The sequence below is a fragment of the Rattus norvegicus genome, chromosome 2 (genome assembly GCF_036323735.1).
Source record: "Rattus norvegicus strain BN/NHsdMcwi chromosome 2, GRCr8, whole genome shotgun sequence".
Lineage (NCBI taxonomy): Eukaryota > Metazoa > Chordata > Mammalia > Rodentia > Muridae > Rattus > Rattus norvegicus.
Window position 1 is genome coordinate 193,875,893 of NC_086020.1, and position 20,374 is coordinate 193,896,266.

The 20,374-nt window shown below is 45.7% G+C and overlaps 1 long non-coding RNA gene across 1 annotated transcript; it reads right to left on the reverse strand.

Annotated features, from left to right (window-relative positions):
- Positions 1–10,592: 10,592 nt before the first annotated feature.
- LOC134485758 (uncharacterized) lies at positions 10,593–12,050 on the reverse strand. The gene is made up of 3 exons (XR_010064007.1): positions 11,322–12,050; positions 10,967–11,024; positions 10,593–10,880 (listed from the first exon to the last, which is right to left on the reverse strand). It is a non-coding gene; the product is annotated as an uncharacterized LOC134485758 (long non-coding RNA).
- Positions 12,051–20,374: the final 8,324 nt, after the last annotated feature.

Here is a 20,374-nt window from a genome sequence, read left to right on the forward strand (position 1 = left end):
ACTACCACCACCACCACCACCACTATCTTCACCACCACCGCCAGCATAGATTCTAGGACCCAATCAAAATTTACCAAATACAAATTTCCTGAGTGGCCCAGCCATTCATCTGGGGAAATCCTTCTTGGTGCACTGGTTAGTTTTTGACAACTTGACACAAACTAGAGTCACTTAAGAAAAAGGAACTAAGTTAAGGAGGTGCCTTCATTAGCTTGGGATGTAGGCAAATTCCTGGGGGGATTTTCTTGGTTTATGATTAATCTGGGAGGGCCCAGCCCACTATAGGGGGTGTCACCCATAGGCAAGTGATCTCAGATCCCATAAGAAAGCAAGCCAAGCAAGCCACAGAGAACAAACCAGCAAGCAGTGTTCCTCTGTAGTCTCTGCTTCAGTTCCTGTCTCCAGGTTCCTGCCTTGGGTTTCTGCCCTGGCTTCCCTCCATGGTGGATTGTTATCTGTAAACCAAATAAACCCTTTCCTTCCCCCAAGTTGCTTTTAGTCAAGGTTTTATCAGAGAAGCAGAGAGGCTAAGTAGGCTACCTGAGGATAAGGACAGGTTCTCTTGCTCTTAAAACACTGGTGTAGCATGGATTATTCTTTCTAAATACTTTAGCATCTAAACTGAGACAAAAGACCAGAAAATGACCCATGCCTAAGACTCACTGCTCAGCTCACCAAGCACAGCCTGGGCTGTTCACCCAGTGGTACCTTTAATAAGGATACTCAAGACAACGGAAGAAAAATTTCCCTCCACACAACAGGAAGCGAAAGGAAAAGGAGGAAGAGAGGAGGAGACAACTGAAGCCCAGACAAGAGCTGGTAGTGGCTTCGTTGGTGAGGTGGCCAGGATTGTGGGTTGGAGGCAGATTTGAGACACAAGCTCTCAGACTTGGTAAAGGGATGGAAACGTGGTGAGAGAGAAGGCAGCAAGGACAGCTTAAGAGTTTATGTCATAGTGTGAACAGCTTGCTGTGGTGTGCCACTCACTAAGAGGGGAAAAACTGGGGAAAATGTTTGAGGCGCGGGTAGCAGTGGTGGAAAATGTGAAGTCCGGGAGACATTCTGTAGATGTCAATTACAGGCTGAATATGCCAGTCAGGAGTTCAGCAGAGAAGTCGGGCTTAGAGATGGAAATGTGTGAGTCACCACCAGAAAGATGTTATTTAAAGCCAAGGAAAGGGTTAGAACCACCTACAGAGAGAAGGTGGATTCCTGCCCTTCCAGGCTCCCTCCACACAGCCCTCTACCTTCCTGGTCATCTAAAATGCACATTTAATCACAGCATTCTGCTTCAAATTACCCAATAACACTCACAGTTTTTTTTTTCCTTTCCTCCTTGGGAGATGAAATTTTTACTAAAATTTTGTTTAAACTGCAAAAGAAAAGCTGTGTTAACACGTTGTACATTGACCTAGTTTCTCAGAAGAAATTATATAGCACTGATTAAAAGCCAGTACAATATTTGGAAAGTTAAGGAGAAACAGAGAACGCAAAGAAAAAAAAAATAATGAAGGCAAGCGGATAATTAAATTATTGCAAATGTGTTGCTTTTAACATTACTTTCTCAGAGTAACTAAGAAATATACTTCATATACTTGGCTAAACATTTTAATTGCTTAGAAGGCCACTGGCTAACTGCGTGACCTTGCAGACCGGGTTGACCGCCTCTGTCTGCTCTTGCTTTTCCTGTAAGATGAGGATAATGATGTTTGCACTGGTTCTCTGCAAAGGTTGCTGAGAGGGCCAAAGGAGATAACAGAAATACAAACACCAGGAACGCTTACCAGAGAGGGGGAGGCAGTAAGCTCCTTAAGTTGGAGGACTGTGACCTGCTATGCTCTGTCCTCTCTGCTCAGAAAAGCATATCGTGGGAGACTATCAGAGAAAGGGAACAGACTGCGAGTCCTCCTCATTGCCTCCAGGATAAACCTCAGCTGGCTTTCCCTGCGAACAGGCTAAGATTGGGTCTCTAAGGCCACACTGTTCATGAGGTTATCCAGAATGGAGGAACGGGGAGTGGGGGCAGGAAGAGACCAAGAGAGCCTCGGCCATGAAGTGGAGATGGTGGAGGGACTGAGTCCATGAGAAGCTTGTGAGTCACTTCTCAAACTTCCCACCTAAAAGGCAGGTTGCTGAACACTTATCTACCAGCTTCAGTCTCTCCCTGAATGAGCTGGCTTACCCTGGAGTGTATTGATTGACCTCCTCTTCCCAAAACGAGCATTCCTGAGATACAAAGAGGCAGCAGGCAGGGTGTGTTTCTCGTGGGACCTCCAGGGTTGCTGACCCTGAGCATCATCAGAACCTTCCAACATGGCCGCAGCTGGCATCAGAGGTAGACAAGATGTGATGTGGTCACCCAAAGCTGCCTGCTACAAAACCCCAAAACTTTGAGCTGCAATTTGTCTGATACAATTTGAACATTTCCCCCAAAGTTGGTATACGAAAAGCTAATCTCTAATATACAACAGTGCCATATTGTTATGAGGTGATTAGCTCTTGATGGCACATCAATGGACTAATGCCATTGTCACAGGAGCGAGTTAGTTATCCCAGGAGTGAATCCACTAACACGTTGAGTTCCTCTCTCTCTCTCTCTCTCTCTCTCTCTCTCTCTCTCTCTCTCTCTCTCTCTCACACACACACACACACACACACACACACACACACACACACACACACACACGGCATTTGTTTCTTTCTGCTATGTTATGGCACAACATAAAAGTCTTTATCAAATGCAGCCCCTAAGCCTTGATCTGAGATCCGAATAGGCGTCTACTGTTTCCAAATCACCTTGTCTATAGTACTCTGCCAGAGCTGCACAAAGTGCACTAAGATATCTCCCCCACCCTCAGGGACTTTGCCCTGCCTTTGAGCTGTATTGAAGAGGCAGTTCCATGAGGAACTCATACCCCCGACTATCTCTCTGTGCCACAATTGCTGGATCAAGCAGTTCCTAGAACTCCCAAACTTTTTCATTGCTTGTGGGGGTCTCTGCAACCACCACAGTTAGCAGGGTAGCTACAAGAGCAAAGCAAGAAGGTACCTCAGTTCAACACAACTGAGTAGCTGGTGTTGGTTCAAAGTTTGAGAATATGTCCCCGAGTAGTTTATTTTAGGCATATTTAAACACAACACAATTTAGTGGAAACTATTCTGATGATACTTAACTCTATTCTGTGTGCACAATACAGTGAGTGTAAACATCAAAACTCTTTGTAATATACATGTTGACGTCTTCCATAAAGATAGGTTCTATAGATTGACAAACTCACGATAAAGGGAAGGATATAGTGTGGTCTTGGCTGTACTGATAGAAGAAATGTCTCCAGGGTATTAAACACATCCATTCCCTGCCTTCTGGATGGATAACAAATTATGTGTCCCTTCCTTTGAAGGAACAAGTCTGTGTGTTTAACATTCCAGGTTCCTTTGGTGCTTATCCGTGGGCACAAGGACCTCTGTGCCCCGTAACAGTTGCTGACTAACCACTTACAATTAGTCAAGCTCAGTTCTCTGAGAAAACTGAGGGATCAGGTTCTCTCTCTGGGAAACATGAACTGAGAAAGACCAAGAGAATGAGTTTATCCATAGGAGGCATCAAACATGGCAGGATGAAAAGGAAAGATGGGACCAGGGTAAAGTGGGCCAGCAGGAAGGCTGATCAGAGGCACAGATCATAAAAGAGATGATTCTTCTGCTGAGTAGTAAGGAGTAACCTGTGTTATCCAGACCAAAGAAAATGACCAAAGAGTGAGCAAAGCAAGACAGTGAGAAAAAAGACAAGCTGGAGAAAAATGGCTGGCAGATGGAGTGAGACCCACTCCACTAATGACAGACTGCATCCCCATAAGGAAGACCTGGAGCTGACAGGGTTGTGCCAACTGCTCCTGAGGTCAGACACAGCACTGTGTGTCTTTCTCAGTAGTCCTACCCCCTCCACAGGGAAGATTCTAAGTTAGGGATTCAGATACCCAGAACTCAGCCAGACTCCATATATGACATATGTGCCCATGGTGAGTTCCCTGCCTGGACTTCCTACCCAACTGTCTACCCTTCGAATGCTCAAAGTGAGGTGTGGTGGCACCTGGGAGGCTGAGAAAAAAGGATCTTTATGAGTTTGAACTCAGCGTGGATTACATAGTAAGATCCTGCCTTAAATTTTAAAACACCCTCACCTCAGACAAGAGATCGTTTCTGACTCCACCACCCTAAATAACTTGTCCTCTATGGAGCCTATCTCTACTATAGCAGCCTTTGAGTTGCTGATGTCCTGGTCTAATGCCCTGATTCTGAGAACTTCCAGAAAGGAAAAATTAATTAATGATCTATTTAACAGTTACATATCGGGTGCTGCTTGTGTGTTTGGTGTTGGAGACATAAAAACAAAAAAGTCAAATCAGGTATGGAGAGATGTGTCTGTGATCCTGACACTAAGCAGGCAGTTAGAAGCCAGCCTCAGCTGCGGGCAAAGCCTTGACTCAAAAAAACTGAGAAGACAAGAATGGAGGAGGAGGAGGAAAAGGAAGACAGCACAGTTCTAGCTCTCACAGAACTTATATAGAACGTGTTGGATGGATGGATGGACGGACGGACGGACGGACGGATGGATGGATGGATGGATGGATGGATGGATGATGAATGGATGGATGATGGATGGATGATGGATGGATGATGGATGGATGATGGATGGAGGATGGATGGATGGATGGATGATGGATGGATGGATGATGGATGGATGATGGATGGATGGATGGCTGATGGATGGATGGATGATGGATGGATGGATGATGGATGGATGATGGATGGATGGATGATGGATGGACGGATGGATGGATGGATGGATGATGGATGGATGGATGATGGATGGATGGATGATGGATGGATGGATGGATGGATGATGGATGGATGATGGATGGATGGATGATGGATGGATGGATGGATGGATGGACAGACATATGGATGGGCAGACAGATGGACGGATGGATGAAGGCATGGATGAGTAAATGAATGGATCGTGAGTAGATGAATGGATGGGTGAATAGATGGATGGGTGTGTCAATTGATGGGTAGATGGATAGATGGGTGGATGGGTGAATAAGTGGCTGAAGCTCTTATGTGTGAAGGTCCTCTATTAAGGAATAAAAGCTCCTCACCTCAATTCTACTTCTAGTTAACTTAGTCTTAAGACAGATACAACTCCATCTCTGGATTAGTTCTCTTTTATTATGGAACTAATCACCCTATGGCTGACAGACTTAAGACAAGTTCCCTATGTCATAATTTTAGACAAATCCCCAGGGCGTCAATTAGAAAACCTGAAAGTCAGGACCTGATGGCCCCTGAAGGCTTAACTGGGAAATATACCTTCACCCATGCTTGTGGGAAGTGGGTTACTCCCTGTGTCTGTCTCCTCCGAGCTAGCTGAGCAGCTGGCTTCCCTGAGCAAATCATCTGAGGGGAGTGTGAGAGGAATGTAACTCACAGCCTCTCCTTGGGGCTTGCACACTGCCAGTCTCACCATATTCTAGAAGATCCCAAGAGACGCACTGCTCGACCTAGCCTATGCTTGAGGGAACAAAAATTACATGATACCTTTTGAAAGGAGTAGTCTAAAAGAAGTCGTGAACCAGATGTGGCAATTCATCACTTCAACCCTAGCACTGGGAGAATATGGTGGATCTCTGTGAGTCCCAAGCCAGTCTGGCCTATGTAGTGAGTTCCAGGCCAGCTACACGGAGTCTGCCTAAAAAAAAGGAAGAAGCAGTGAGCATATTGATTTATTTTATTTTCTCCAGATGAATCACCTCTGTCTGACCACTCCTTCATAAACTTCCTCATACCAAGCAAGACGTAGATGTCACCCCCAACTTCCCCCGTATCAACCTCACCTAAACAAGCAACCGTCCTTTCCATTTTAAAAGGTCATATTGCTAATCTCCACAGAAAACAGATGCAGGGGGGTTAAAATGACAAATCTAAAGGAATTACAAAATCACAAGAACTGACAAAGTAGTAGAGATGAGAGCCATGAAATCACTGTGTCTTGAGTGCTGTGTCTCTGACTCCCTTCACTTCCGGCTCTGGCTGATGGTCTTAGCCTGGACTCACCCGCACTTCCTGCCAGACTGGACATGCTGCTAAGCTCCCAGGATCTTCCCCAAAGATAACTTCTTGACTCTTCAACATCTGATAGAATATCTGGTTTCTTTTAGCACGTCCTTGGGTTATGAACTGTCTGTTTTTAGTTTGTTTTTTCTTTTACTGTTCTGATTTTTAAGTCAGGATCTTCCCATGTATCTCAGACTAGGCTTGAACTCCCAATGTTCCTATCTCAGCCTCCCAAATGCTGGGATTAGAAGTGTGTGGTACCAGACCCTGCTGAGCTCTTGTGCTTTAGAATCCTGCCCAGAGCGGCACTTCTAGGTTGTACCATGATCCATGGGTAGTGCTAAGGGAAGTCTTGGCTCCAAACAATGCCTAAAGGCTTTCCCCCTGGGTTTTGGGTTTGGCAAAGCAATGCCATTTCTTTCTTGGAAACCTCTAATGGGTCTACCTCCTAACAACCTTCCACATCCCAGCCACAGTGGCTAAGTCCAAAGTCTGGCTTTGCTGTTCCTGCTCCGGAAGCCCCTAAGTCCATGTGTCTAGACAAAGTTCACAAAACTTTCTGTGACATGGGCTGACACTGGCGTTCAGTCAGTGGGGAGAACTAGGCCACCTCTCCTCACTTTCTTGTCAGTCTTCATCTATCTGCTTCCTCTGTCCGGAGAGCTCAGCTCTCTGGCTGCTCACCCTCACCAGGTTTCACACTTACTAGCTTGCAGGGGTCAGCCTTGATGGCACCTTTTCCAGGAGCTCTGGCTGGCTTCCCCTGCCTCAGGTTTGCCAGCCCAGAGGGCTTTCTCTTGCTTTTCACACATGGCTGTATGTCTCTAATCTATCCAGACTGTTGAAACACTGAAGGTCTCACCTAGGCCTTGTATCCAGACTCTGTTTGGCTCTCAGTACTTGCAGAGTGAACATTATCTGATTGGTGCGTGACTGAACAATGAGTGAACAGAGATATTTCATGTCTGTCTCTCAGGTGTCAGTAGTTCTCTGGAAGACCTACGTTGATCCTGTTCTCCTACAGCACACAATAGCCTGAAGAATTCCGACCTAGGGGATGGACGAGTGTGACCTTCATTGTCCTAGACCACCTTCAGAGCTCAGTCTAGTCAGCTCTGGAAACATGGCACTTCAGCACCACAGTGACCCTGCAATCCATGGGACATGTCCCTTCTTCCTTCAGATCCCCGAAGAACAAGGGACCAGCTGCCTTTTTTGTCATCCTCTCTGTGTGGCTAATCAAAGCTGCCATGCAGGTGTGCAGGATGAGCATGAGCATGGCTGCCCCCCTTTCCTGACGGTTTAACTGCTATTCACAGCTGCTCTTCATATGGTCCCGCCTCTAACAGCAGGTAAAGCAGTTCATCAGAGCACTGAAGGTTGTGACTAGTGCTGACCTAAATTAAGAACTCAGGTACTGACTGGGGTGTAGCTTGGGGGTACAGTGTTTGCCTAAGCATACGCAAAGCCCCATGTTCAATCCCCAGCACTCTAATGATGATCCTACTTCAGAAAAATAAGAAGACAGTTTATTCTAAGCCAAATATGAGGGATGATGGTCCAGGAATACATATGGAAGTCACTCTGAGTCACCGTAGAAAGGGCTATCCGAACAGGAGAAAGTCTTAAATCAGATATGTTTACCAGTCTCCGGAGCAGATGTGTCAGGCAAGCTGGTGGCAGCAGATTAGAGTAGTCTCTTTGTATTACCTTCTCGCCACTGTGACAAAACTACTGATAGAAGTGGCTTACCAGAGGAAATACTCAGATATAGACATTTCAGGCCATGGCTAGCTGACTTTGGGCTTGAGGGGAGGAGGCTCGCCATAGTAGGACTTGGTCAGAAAGAGCTGTTCACCTTACAGCATGCAGAACGCAAATAAACACATCTTTCCAGGCCAGGTCCCAAGTGATCTACTTCCTGGGACCATCCTTGCCTCCTTCTTTCACCTACCTCCAAATATTACCGACAGATTATTAATCTATGTGGAAATTAGCCGTTGACTAGGTCAGAGCCCTTAAGATCCCATTATTTCTTCCAAGCCCAACACCTGGCAGCTAAGCCCTCATCTCATGAGACTTCAGGGCAGGGAGATGGAGGGGGAGGGGTGCAGGGGTGGGAGGGATGCTTTACATCCAAGCTGATCGCTCTTAGAAACTGCTTTTGCTGTAAGGCACTGACTCTTACTGACAAGTTTGAAGGTTCTGGGTTTGCATTTCCAGGGGGTCACTGTTATTAACTCCACAGACAGACAGCAGCATGATGGGACCCCTTAGAGTTTAGGCCCCTGTGATAGAGTTGAGGTCCCCTTCTTACAGGCTTGGGAGAAAGGAGGGGAGAAAAGAGATTGAGAAATTTCCTTTATTGGCCTGCTGATGGTTGTTGCTAGGAGTAACCAACGGATGGTGAGTTTAAGAACAACAAGCGATGGATAAACACCTTTCCTGGCAGGCCTAGGAGTTGATAGGGTAGGCAGGGCAGATGCAAGCTGCTTAGTTCTAGGAATCAAATTACTTCTGTTTCTGGAATTGTCATAATTCAACAAAATCAGAAGAGCTTTACAAAGTGGTGTGGCCTGGCTGACGACGGTGACTGAAGCAGGACAAACATCTGACACCAACGTCTAGGTTTTGTGTCTCTGCCTCCTTTTTTGTTTTTTTGGCAGAAAAGGCAGAGGTGAACCATTGTCCTTAACTTTCTCTCCTGAGTCACACCTTGGATTCCCAGAACAGGTAGGCCAAAATGGAGCCAATTCTGCATGCTGAGGAGACAGCGGCCTGGAGCAGAAGTAGGAAGATTCTGAGAGCCAGCTAGGTTACTCCATTAAGGAATGATGGCTGTAACAACTTCAGAACCACCTCACACAACCAGTACAGAGGCAGTGTCAGACCACACCTTAACCAGGACTCTTTAACAATGCAGACCTTTCAGCTCTTACCCTAATTTGTTTTCTCTACCAAAGCCTAAAGTTTGTGTCCCTAGACCCCATCACCTTCTCCACCTCCTAGTGTACCACGTGACTAAATCCTTTCTCCCTGCTTTGCACCATTAGTCATCTTTGTAAAAAGCTTATATGAGGATGGGAGGCCCAGTCAGCATTTTGAGGATGTTGAAGCTTAGGTTTTTTTCCGCAAAACTCCAGTTACAAAACCGTAACACTCCTCTCCGGGCTTCAGATGTTATCTTACAACACTGTTAGCTTCAAGCTTCATGGAGGTTAAGCTTCATAATACATTCTGGAAAATTTATCTGTCAGTCATGAAAACGTTAGGTCAGATACAAGAGTTAAAGTAATTGGCTAAAAGAGGTCCTAAGATAGTCCAAGATCATTTGACTTGGACTTACAGCATTTCATGTTTGCACAGCCACAATGTCTCCAAGGTCAAGTCCAATGTCAAGTAGTCTGACAGATTCTTAATATTCTTAACATTGTCTTCAGAGAACTTCAACTACCACACTCTGTTCCCTAGGACCATGTGTGTGTGTGTGTGTGTGTGTGTGTGTGTGTGTGTGTGTGCGTGTGTGCGCATGCGTGTGTGTGTGTGTGTGTGTGCTTGGAAGCCTGAGTTCTGTTCTAGAATCACAGAATCTAGAATCTAGAATTCCCCCACTGACAAGAGGAATGACCTTGGGCAAGTCACAGAACTCTCTCTCTCTCTCTCTCTCTCTCTCTCTCTCTCTCTCTCTCTCTCTCAGGATCTCACTTCATAACCCAGATTGGTTTTAAACTGTGCTCTTCCTGTTACAGCCTCCCAAGTGCTAGGATTATGAATATTTGCCACCACCTCTTAGTACTTGGAGAACGTTTTAATTCTTTGGTGCCTCCTCAATATTATTATGAGGGTTAAATAAGACCATCCGTGTAAAGGACCTTAGAATAGAGTAGGTTCTCAAATAAATAACAGCTACTGTCCTTGCACATAAAGGAAGACAAGGACCAAGTGAGCATCCCTCATTCTCTGACCCTTTTCTTTGTCCCACTCAGCCCCTCTATACCTTCCTTAAAAAGCCTTTCTTCTGTTGGTACATTAGGTACTTTTCTATTGTCATGATAAAACACCATGACCAAAGCAACTTATAAAAGAAAGCATTTAATTGAGCTTACTGTTGTAGAGGGTTAGAGTCCATTTGCTCTGCCACACTCTTGGTGGCAAAGCAAAAACATGGCAGCATGATCAGCTGAGAGCTCACATCTTGATCCACAACCACAAGGTAGAAAGAGCTACCAGGGAATGGTGTGGGCTTTTGAAACCTCAAAGCCTGACCAGCCTGCCCCCAGTGGCACACCTCCTCCAGCCAGGCCACACCTCTTCATCCTTCCCAAATGGTTCCATAAACTGTGGACCAAGTATTCAACCATATGAGTCTATGGGGGCCATCCTCATTCAAACCACCACAGCTGGGCTGTCCTTCCCCTCCCATGGTGTATTAGTTACTCTTCTCACCATTGTGACCATGAAACCAGACAAGAAGCAGCTTAAGTTGGGAACGGTTTATTGTGGCTTATAGTTTAGGCAATACAGTCTATCCTGGTGGGGATAGCATGGCTGTCAGTGTGTGAGGTGGTTGGTCATGTTACATCCATAGTCAGGTAACAGAGAAAGATGAATGCTAGTACTCAGGGCACTTTCTCCATTTGACTCACTCTGAGACCCCAGTCAATGGGATGATCCTTCTCATATTCAAGGTGGGCTGTTTCTCTTCCATTTAACCTTTCTGGAAACACTCTCATGATCAGACCCAGAAGCATGTTTCCATGGTGATCCTAAAGTCAATCAAGTTGACAATGGAGATCATTCATCTCGGGAGGAAGTAAGACTCACCCATTTTCTTCTTGGTCCTGTTACTTACTTATTGAGTGAACGAGCGGAGGTCTTCTTAGCAGTGGGTTCTCAGCTGAGAACAACTCCTGTGGGTTGAGGGAGGAGGCACAAGGAATTGTTCCCACTGTATCTCTGGGTTTCCCCATAACAAATGCTACAGTCTGCTTTTCCCTGATGACCTGGAAGCAAGCACCACAACAACTGAATTCCTTCCAAAGACTGCAGCCTAGGATAGATAAGGAACACATAGTGTTCCCATCAACACAGCCTTGATCCTTCACTTTGGGAACTTACCCCAGTTCTATGCTACAGGAACATTTGCGTCTTGATCAGCTTAGTTTTTATTGCCAAATATCACCCAGTTAGCCCAAAAAGGTTCCCACCTGAAGCAGAAGGCTAATGATGCCGTTCCCTGGGCCCACTTTCCCTTTCCTCAGGTTCCCCTTTACTAACAGCTGTTCTTGCTGCTCATCCCACCATGCACTTCCCCCTTCCTCCCGTGAAGCTCAGCCCCTGTGGGAACGCCCACTCAGCCTTGTTGTCCAGCCTGTAAGGCACTGACTGTCTGCTCTCGACTCGCTGCACAGATGACTAACACGTCCTAAACTCAAAGATGAATCAGCCAGGTCACCAGCTCCTGCCATCTATCTCCCAGGCCTGCTGACCTCCTCCAATGCCAAGCCCAGCCCAGCCCAGCCCTGGTTTCCTGAAACTATAATTGCGTCTTGTCCCCATCTGCCCACCAGGAATGTACCCAAGCTCACATTTCCAGATCAGGGCATCCCAGGTTTCGGTTTTTCCCTACTTGTTTTGCTTTCACTTTTATGCCAAGCGGCACTAATGAAGCCATCTTCAGGCAATGTTCAATCCCCAGGTCTGACTATAACAAGATCTGCCCACAACTGAGCCATCCAACACACCCCCACATCCCATGGAGAACCTCCGCAATCTATTCTATTGTGACACCACGATTTCTCTAAAATTTTTAAACACGCAAAAACAACAAATAAAATTCCTTCCGGGGAAAGAGAAAGCTCACTCCCACTTCACAGTCTCCCCCCAACTCTGGTGAGAATTATTTTTTCCCAAATCTCAAAGCCTCAAAGTTCTGGGCCTAACCAATAGCCAAGCGCCTAGAATGGGCTCTCCAGCTCCATCCGCCCCAATTTCTTCACTCTGCTCAGCAACCAGAGCCATTAAATCTAGAAAACTAATTTGCAAGGAAAACAATGAGAAGAGCAATAGTTTCTCTGTCGGATTCTAATGTAAAGTCCCACCAGGACTAGAGCCCCGTAGTAGTAAAGCCTGGAGAGGGGTGCCTGGAGAGAACCTATGATTAACATTCGAAGCCCTGAAGCCCCGATGCTTAGATGCTTCGGAAGCTGACCCGCTGCAAAATGGAAATTTGCCCTATCCCACAGGGGCCAGCACTCAGGTTCACATTATTTATCCTGCAAACCGAGTTGCTAACAGCAAGCAATCACGGGCTTGCTCCCCCGCGCAGATGAGGGGGAGCCTGCGGGAGTTTGCAGAGCCATCCCAGGACACGTGCCTGGGTTACTTAGGAGCAGAGCTATTTGAGAAAGCAAAAGGCAGGGAATAAAGCAGGGGAGTGGGAGGAGAGGACCAGCCAGAAAGGCCAGGAGGGGCTGAGCCACAGGGAAGACAGGCTGGTGGTCTTTGGCCAGCCCTTACAGACAGCTGACCTTGCGTGCAGGGGAAACTGCTATGCTCTGTTCCCCAGGGATGGGGGCGGCACTCGGAGATTGGTAGATTCACCTTGAGTCATCCAGTGAGTCACTAGCAGAAGGCAGAAATAGATCTTATGAGCCACTGTTCTTGTCACAGCATCTTGTTTCTGCAACCAAGACTCCTAGGAGGGGAGGGAACAGCCAGGTTGGCTCATTGGATGAGACGACTTCTTCCCAAGTCTGCTCCATTCCCGAGGGAAGTGATTAAGAGCCAAGAACCAAATAAAATTCTCTGGCCAAGTCAAGCACTCTCTTCACATCAAGTACACCTGTTTGCTGTCCCTACCAAGGTCCAATTCATCTGAGCCACTCACCAAATCCAGCTGGGATCCTCGGCTCTCGTGGGGAGCGTGTGCATCCCGGAAAGCCTTTGATTGCATCCCTTTGGTTTTCCTCTTTCCGCCAACTCGTAGTCTTTTAGGGCTCAGGACAGAAATATAGTTGTCTACCCGACATCCCAAGTAACTTCAGCCGAAAGTCTTCAGAAAACAGACGTAATCTTGTTATATATCCATTCATGGCTTTGTACTGTTTGAGAACTTAGGTTTTACTATTCAAGTATAGTTGCCATTGGGAAAAAATAGTTTGTTCTCAGTTTTCTAGAGAAAGCAATCTGCTACACTGTCTAGATCCACCTGGGGATGCCCCATGGGCATTCAGGAAGGGATAGGAACTGGGGGTGGGGGGAGTCCTCTACATCGTGAAAGGCCTGATTTTTTTTTTTCCTTTTCTTTTTTTCAGAGCTGGAAAGGCCTGATTTAAAAACAGTATTTTGGAGCATGGACTCTGCATTGTTTGATTTGTGCACAAACCTGGGCAAGTGGTGAGCAGCCCTAGAAGGTGTCTAAGAGACAGCAAGGCCCCCAGGGGACAAAGCATTTGTAGCTGCTGCAACCATTTTATGACCATAGGAGAAGCCAGTTTCCGAGAAACTACCGGTAGCACAACCAAGTTAAGCAGTCCTGGATGGCCAGCCTCCAATGTTCTCACACCATGAGCTAGCAGTCACCTGGCTGCTCTAGCCAATTCTAGTCCATCAGCATTCTGTGCGCTGCTGAAAAGATCCTCGGACAATCTTAAGTTTAAGATCCACCTGTTGTCGTTGAACTGGAATTGCTCGTTTAGAATGAGTTTGATGCTTGAACTTTCTCCACCTCAACCCCCCTACTCCCACCCCACCCTCACCCTACCCCACCCATACCCCCACCATACTCCACCTACCCCACACATATACCACACCAGACACACACACACACACACACACACACACACACACACACACACACACACAAAACGTTTCTAAACTTGCATTGGCCACTATCCAGATAGGCTCCCTCTGCCAAATCACATCACAATTCTAGGCTTCGGTCTCCTCAACCATGAAATATGGGAATTGAACTAAATTATTTCTGGTCACTTCAGATTCACTTTAAAAATCTCATGATTCTAAATATAAACAGATCGCCTCAACCTTTAAAAAAAAAAAAACTAAATGTCAAGCACATGTGATCATGTCCGATATGAGAGAAAAAGACTGCCATTCAAATCTAAGGAAGCAGAGGTGGACAGTTCTGTTCTACCGAGATACAAAGGTTAGTGCTGCCCCTCGTGTTAATATTGTTATCATGGGTTGGGATCATGCTCTTTTTCCTAATCTCCAGAACTTCAGACTGTGATCTCATTTGGAAATACGGCTGCCGCAGATATAACTGGTTAAGACAAGGTTATATGGCCATATTGAAGTAGGGTCAACCTTTAATTAAAATGATGTCTTGGCTGGGCCTGGTAGCTCACTTGTAATCCCAGCACTGAGGCAGGCAGGTTTCTGTAGGTTTGAGGCCAGCCTACACTACCTAATGAGTTCAAGGCCAACCAGGGACACACAGTGAAACCTTATTTGATGGTTATTTAATTGTCACTCTGACTGGACTTAGAATCCCAGGCACCTGCCAGTGAGGATATTTCTAGAGAGGTCACCATGATTAGTGAATGGGTGGCACCACCTCATTAACTAAGGTCCCAGAGCTAATAAAGAGGAAAACAGGAAAAACCATGGTCCCTAGCATTCTTCCCTTCATGACTGTAAATTCAGCGTGGCCAGCCGTGTCATGTCCCCACGCCACGATTTCACCACCATGACGGACTGCACTGTCAAACTGTAATCCAAAATAAAGCTTCCTTCCTCTCCCCTGCTTCTGTCAGGCATTTTATTACATCAACGAAAAAGTTAATTAATAATCTGTCTCCAAGAAATAAATTATGAAAAATAATTAAATAAAGCGGCCGTGTCTTGATAAAAAAGAAAGAGACAGACAGAGATGGAGTACTGTGTGAAGACAAAGGCACGGGGGAGACAGCTGTCAACAGAGGCATCAGCTGAAGGGTGTAGCTCGAAGCCCGGGAGTCCAGAGTCGCTATAGTTCAGAGGCTGGAAGGAGTCCTGCTGTAGGAGGAGCACAGCCCCAGTGTTACCGTGACGTCTGATTTCCCAGCTCTAGAACTGTGAGGCATCAATGGTCAACTTTGGACCACACAGTTGGTAGTACTCGTTATAGCAGACTTAGGAAATGAGTATAGCTGTAGTGTTTATCAAATGCTTACTAAAGACCAGGAACTTCGTTTATTGCTCTGACTGCAGCTCACTGGATCTTTTTTTTTCTTTTTTTTCTTTTTTTTTTTTTCTTTTTTCTTTTTTTCGGAGCTGAGGACTGAACCCAGGGCCTTGCGCTTGCTAGGCAAGCGCTCTACCACTGAGCTAAATCCCCAACCCCAGCTCACTGAATCTTTATGGCAACCGTGGGGTCAACAATATTTTAGCCACATTTTACAAGTGAGGATATATACAAATACACCCACAATCACCAAGTCAGGGGAAGAGTTAAACTTTAAATTTGAGGATTCTGTCATAAGAAGCTTAGTGTGAAGGGGGTTGGCTATTTGAAGCTTCCATGGACACCCACTTCTAGACTTGCTTTTTCATTTTGCTTGATTGTAATGTGTTTATCAAAGCTGTAAAATGCCTCAGAATCAGTATGTCTGAAACCATAATCTTCATTTTCCTTTCTAACTTCAGTTTCCTATTAGAACATTTCTTTCCCCCGTCTCTCCCGCCATAGTTGGTGACTCTGTGCACTGACTCAAGTCATCTTTTCTTTGACTCCCTCTCACTTCAAATCCCGAATCCTTGGCTATGTATTAAATCCAAAGACAGATCACAGTCTCCATTGCCACTACCCTGGCCCTAGCATGCAGGGTCCCTACTCCGAGCTCAGTGAAATCTTCCTGCCTGGACCTTCCAAAGGCTTGTCATCACACTTTGAGTGAAAGCAACTTTTGGGCAGGGCCATTGTCCAGTCAGTAGAGGACTTGCCTAGCATTTACAGGCTGTGGATTCAAGCCCCAGCACTGCATAAAACTGGACATGGTGGTACACAGCTACAATCCCAGGTCTTGGAAGACCGAGGCAGAAGGATTACAAGTTCAAGGTCAGTCTCAGTTACATATGGAGTTTGAGGCTAGCCTGAGCCACATGAGATCTTATCTCAAAAGCACAAAGAAAGAAAGAAAGAAAGAAAGAAAGAAAGAAAGAAAGAAAGAAAGGAAGGAAGAAAGAAAGAAAGGAAAGGAAGGAAAGGAAGGAAAGAAGGAAGAGGGAGAGATGACAAAGGAAGGAAGGAAAGATGAAAGAACAAAAGAAACAACTTATTCCATGGTCCGTGAGTTTCCTTTGGCCTCACCTCTGCCCTAACCTGTGGCCTCACAGGAGGTCATTTCTGTAGTCCTTGAACATCCCTTGGATCTATGGTATGAAAATCTTGTGCTATCTAGAGCCTTATCTGACTGCCTCCTCCTCATTATTCAGGTACAGAGGTCTTTCCCTAGACTTGAACTAGTCCCATCCCTAGACCCAATCCATCCTGTTGCCTGTTTTCATCCCCTTCACTCTTTAAAAACTTAGCCTGCATTTGTAACCTTCCTTTTTGGTCTGCCTTTCCTGTCCTTCAATGAGAACCGGAGTCTTTTCCGCCCTGGTTCATCACTTATTCTAATGCCCAGAGTCTGGCTCCACAGGTGCTTTCTCAAGAAGGAAACTTGAGGTTCCCCCTTGAGCCTAAGGTCGGGGTTCTCTATTTGGCGTCTCTCTTCTGTCTTCTGCTGCTCCTTGTCCAGCATTGAGGCCCAAACAAGTATTCATCAAGTGCTTGTTGTCTGCTGGCTTAGTGAGGGTTTCATTGCTATAAGAGACACCATGACCACAGCAACTCTAATAAAGAAAACATTCAATTGGGGCTGGCCTATAGTTGTAGAAGTTTAATCCATTATCATCATGGTGGGAAGCATGGCAGTCAGTATTACAAGCAGACATGGTGCTGGAGGAACAGAGAGCTCTACATCTTGATCTAACGGCAGCAGGAGACTGTGTCACACTGGGCACAGTTTAAGCATAGACTACCTCAAAGCCCGCCCTCATAATGATGTGTTTCCTCCAACAAGGCCACACCTACTCCAACAAGGCCACACCTCCTAATACTGCCACTCCCTATGGGCCAAACATTCAAACACATGAGCCTTTTGGAGGCCAGACCTATTCAAATGACCACAGCTACACAGAGAGGTCTTTCTTCTCCAGTTTCTGTTCTTCTTGGATATTGAATTTTCTGGTGGTTCAAGGAATTTACACTCAGAAACATACACCCAGGAAAGATTCAGAAATACACATATACCCCAATTTCTTTTCTATAGAGGATATCTCCACCCAGCAAACAGAGTCATCCTTTGCCCTGCCTCACATAGGACCTGCCTGGCTAACTGAACTCAGATATGTAAATACATCCTGGATTTTTAATTACTTCCAACACAGAGAACACATTTGGAGCCCCTTGCCAGCCATTTGACATTTCTTACCATTCCAAACTGCTGAGGAAAATGAGCTTTTCTGCCACAGGAGACAAAGAAAAAAAAAAAACCAAGACCATTTTTAAAAATTAAGTCTGTATTTGGTGTTATTCACAGATGCATTACATCTTTTGTAATAAATGGAAGTTAGTTTGTATTTCTTGAAATTCATTTCTTCACTCTCCCCAGCACCCTATTTTGCCAGAGGTTGACTTTAAATTTGTGTATTACGTTTGTTTGTTTGTTTGTTTGTTTATTGGCAATGACACCCGTGTGAAGGTAGGAAATCAACCTTGTAGGAGAGGACCTCTTCCTTCCACGTGGGTTCGGGGAATCCAACTCAGATCTTTACACTCGCCTTTGTCTTCTGAGCGGTTTGCCAGCCCTGGACTACTGACTTTGAAACCCCTGTCCCTAACTCAAAAGCCACTGTGCAGGGAGTCTAGGCCCAACCAACAAGGCTCATGAAAGTGGGTTTCTAGAGACCCTTCAAAAGTCCACAGGAAGCAGTGTGCTTAGAGAAGCCAAGCCTTAGGTGATGGGGCCTGGACATGGGCACTGCTGTTCTGAAACTATAAGGCACTTGGGGTAAGTTATATCCCTGCCCCATTCCATTCATCCATTCCCATTTGGGCTTAATTCCTCCAAGGAAGTGGATGGGGAATGGTTTATAGAAGGTTAAAGAAAGTTGGCATTCACCCCTTAAAAGCAACAGTCTTAATTTGGGGCAGCAGTAAGTCTCAGCAAACCCCTCCAAATGCTTCTTTGTTTTGTGAAAGGCAGTGGGAAACAATGCGCCTTTCTGTGTATTTTGGTCGGGGTTCTCTATCTTCTTCAGCAAATAACAGAACCCACTTGCCTTACACAAGATAGAAAAATGAACTGTGTAAAAACAAGAGGAACCAACCAACGCATTAATCCGAGGATGAGGGAGGTGATGTGGTCTCGGGAACGTTCCAGAACTGGCGTCCACTAGGAGACCAGCCAATCCATCCCTTCCCTGCCTGCCACTCTAGGATCACATCAGCCCTTTGATAGGTTTGGATGTGACATGTTCCCCTCATTTTCATGTTTGAGTGTTTGGTCCCCAGCAGATGGTGACAAATGATAGGCTATGGAGCCTTTAGGGGTGGAGCCTCACTAGAGGGAGTGGCTGACTGGAGGCGGGCCTCCATATTTTAAAGCCATACCCAGCTTCCAATCTGGACTGTTTCTGGTCCAGGGAGAGGAGGGAGGAAACACACCGTTCCTGCCTTGCCTTTCCTGCCCTATTGGGTTGTATCCTCAGACTGTGAGCCCAAGGTAAACCCGCAATCCCTAGATTGCTTCTTGTTAGGTGTTTGGTCACAGTTGTGAGAAAAGTAATAAAGACTCCCGTCTCTACTTCTCTCTGCAGTTTTAGCAATCAACCCCCAAGTTCAAATGTTCTAATTCCATAGCCCACACGGACTTTCACCTTACATGAACCACAGTTCTGTGCTGAGGAAGAAGACTCTGAAGGTCTCAGCTTGAGCATAGGTCAACTCGTGATCTAATTCACTGCCGGCCAGACCAACAAACTTCAATGTGTATTGGGAAACCGCCCCAGTTCTCAGGCAAAGGTTACTGAGGACTTAAATAGGCAGCACTCTCTCAGAGTATCATCGCCATGCTGGACATACAGCCACTTAAAGGAATTATTGTATTAAGTACTTGTCTGGGTGGAAGCATGCACAAGTGCACAGATACATGTAAATGCTCATGGAGGCCACAAGAAAATGTCAGCTGCCTCAGAGCTAGAGCTCCAGGCAGCTGTGACCACCTGGCTTGGCTGCTGAGAACTGGTCTCTGGTTCTCTGCAAAAGCAGCAAGCACCCCTAACCACTGAGCCACGCATCTCTCCAATCCCACTTTCAGCCATTTTGTCATTATACCTTGATTGCTATGCTGTTCCCATGCTTCTAAACTTGGAGTGTTAAAAGTGTCTAGAAGACGGGTGGTCCTTTGTTAGTTTTATCTGAAAAGTATCAATGTCTATGGGTGTGTCCCTGTATGAGTTTATGAGCATCATGCGCGTGTGTACACCTCTGGAGGCCAGAGGCGTCAGATACTCTGGAAGCTAGACTTACAGTTGTAAACCTCTAGGAAGCAAACCTGAGTTCTTTGCAAGAGCAGTAAGTGCTCATAATGGCTTAGCCATCTCCTCAGCCCTAGAAATCATCATTTTTACTAGGTGTGTCTAATGAATCCTAAAGTCATTTTTTCCTCACATTAGACTTGTTGCTGTTGTTCTTTTGGAAGCCTGGACTGGGGTCTTCAAACCCCTGGACCCTAATGCTTACTCTCTGAGCACTGAGAGAGTGCTGAGAGAGTGGCCCTGAGATTATTAAAGCTAAGATATTGTGATGGTATCAACAATAATAACAGGAGAGGGAGAGTAAAGAAGAAATGGACATGGAGAGAGAGGGAGGGAGGGAGGGAGGGAGAGAGAGAGAGAGAGAGAGAGAGAGAGAGAATGGGCTAGTGCACTAGATAGTAAGCATCTGATAATTGTGTTACTCACCCCACTCAGAATTGCTGATCACCCCTAGAAGTCTCTGCGAGTGCTTAGCTTGATTACACAAAATATTACTGATTATTTTCATTTACACAAATAGCTTTCATTTATAGCTAATCACCATGTAGCACAAAGATGATTATGTGTTGATTAACTTTGCTTTAAGATTAATTTCAACATAAACTTCTACACATTTTTTTTGATCCAGGCTTCTTAGTTTGTTGTGTGTACAGAATTGATTATGTACCCAAAC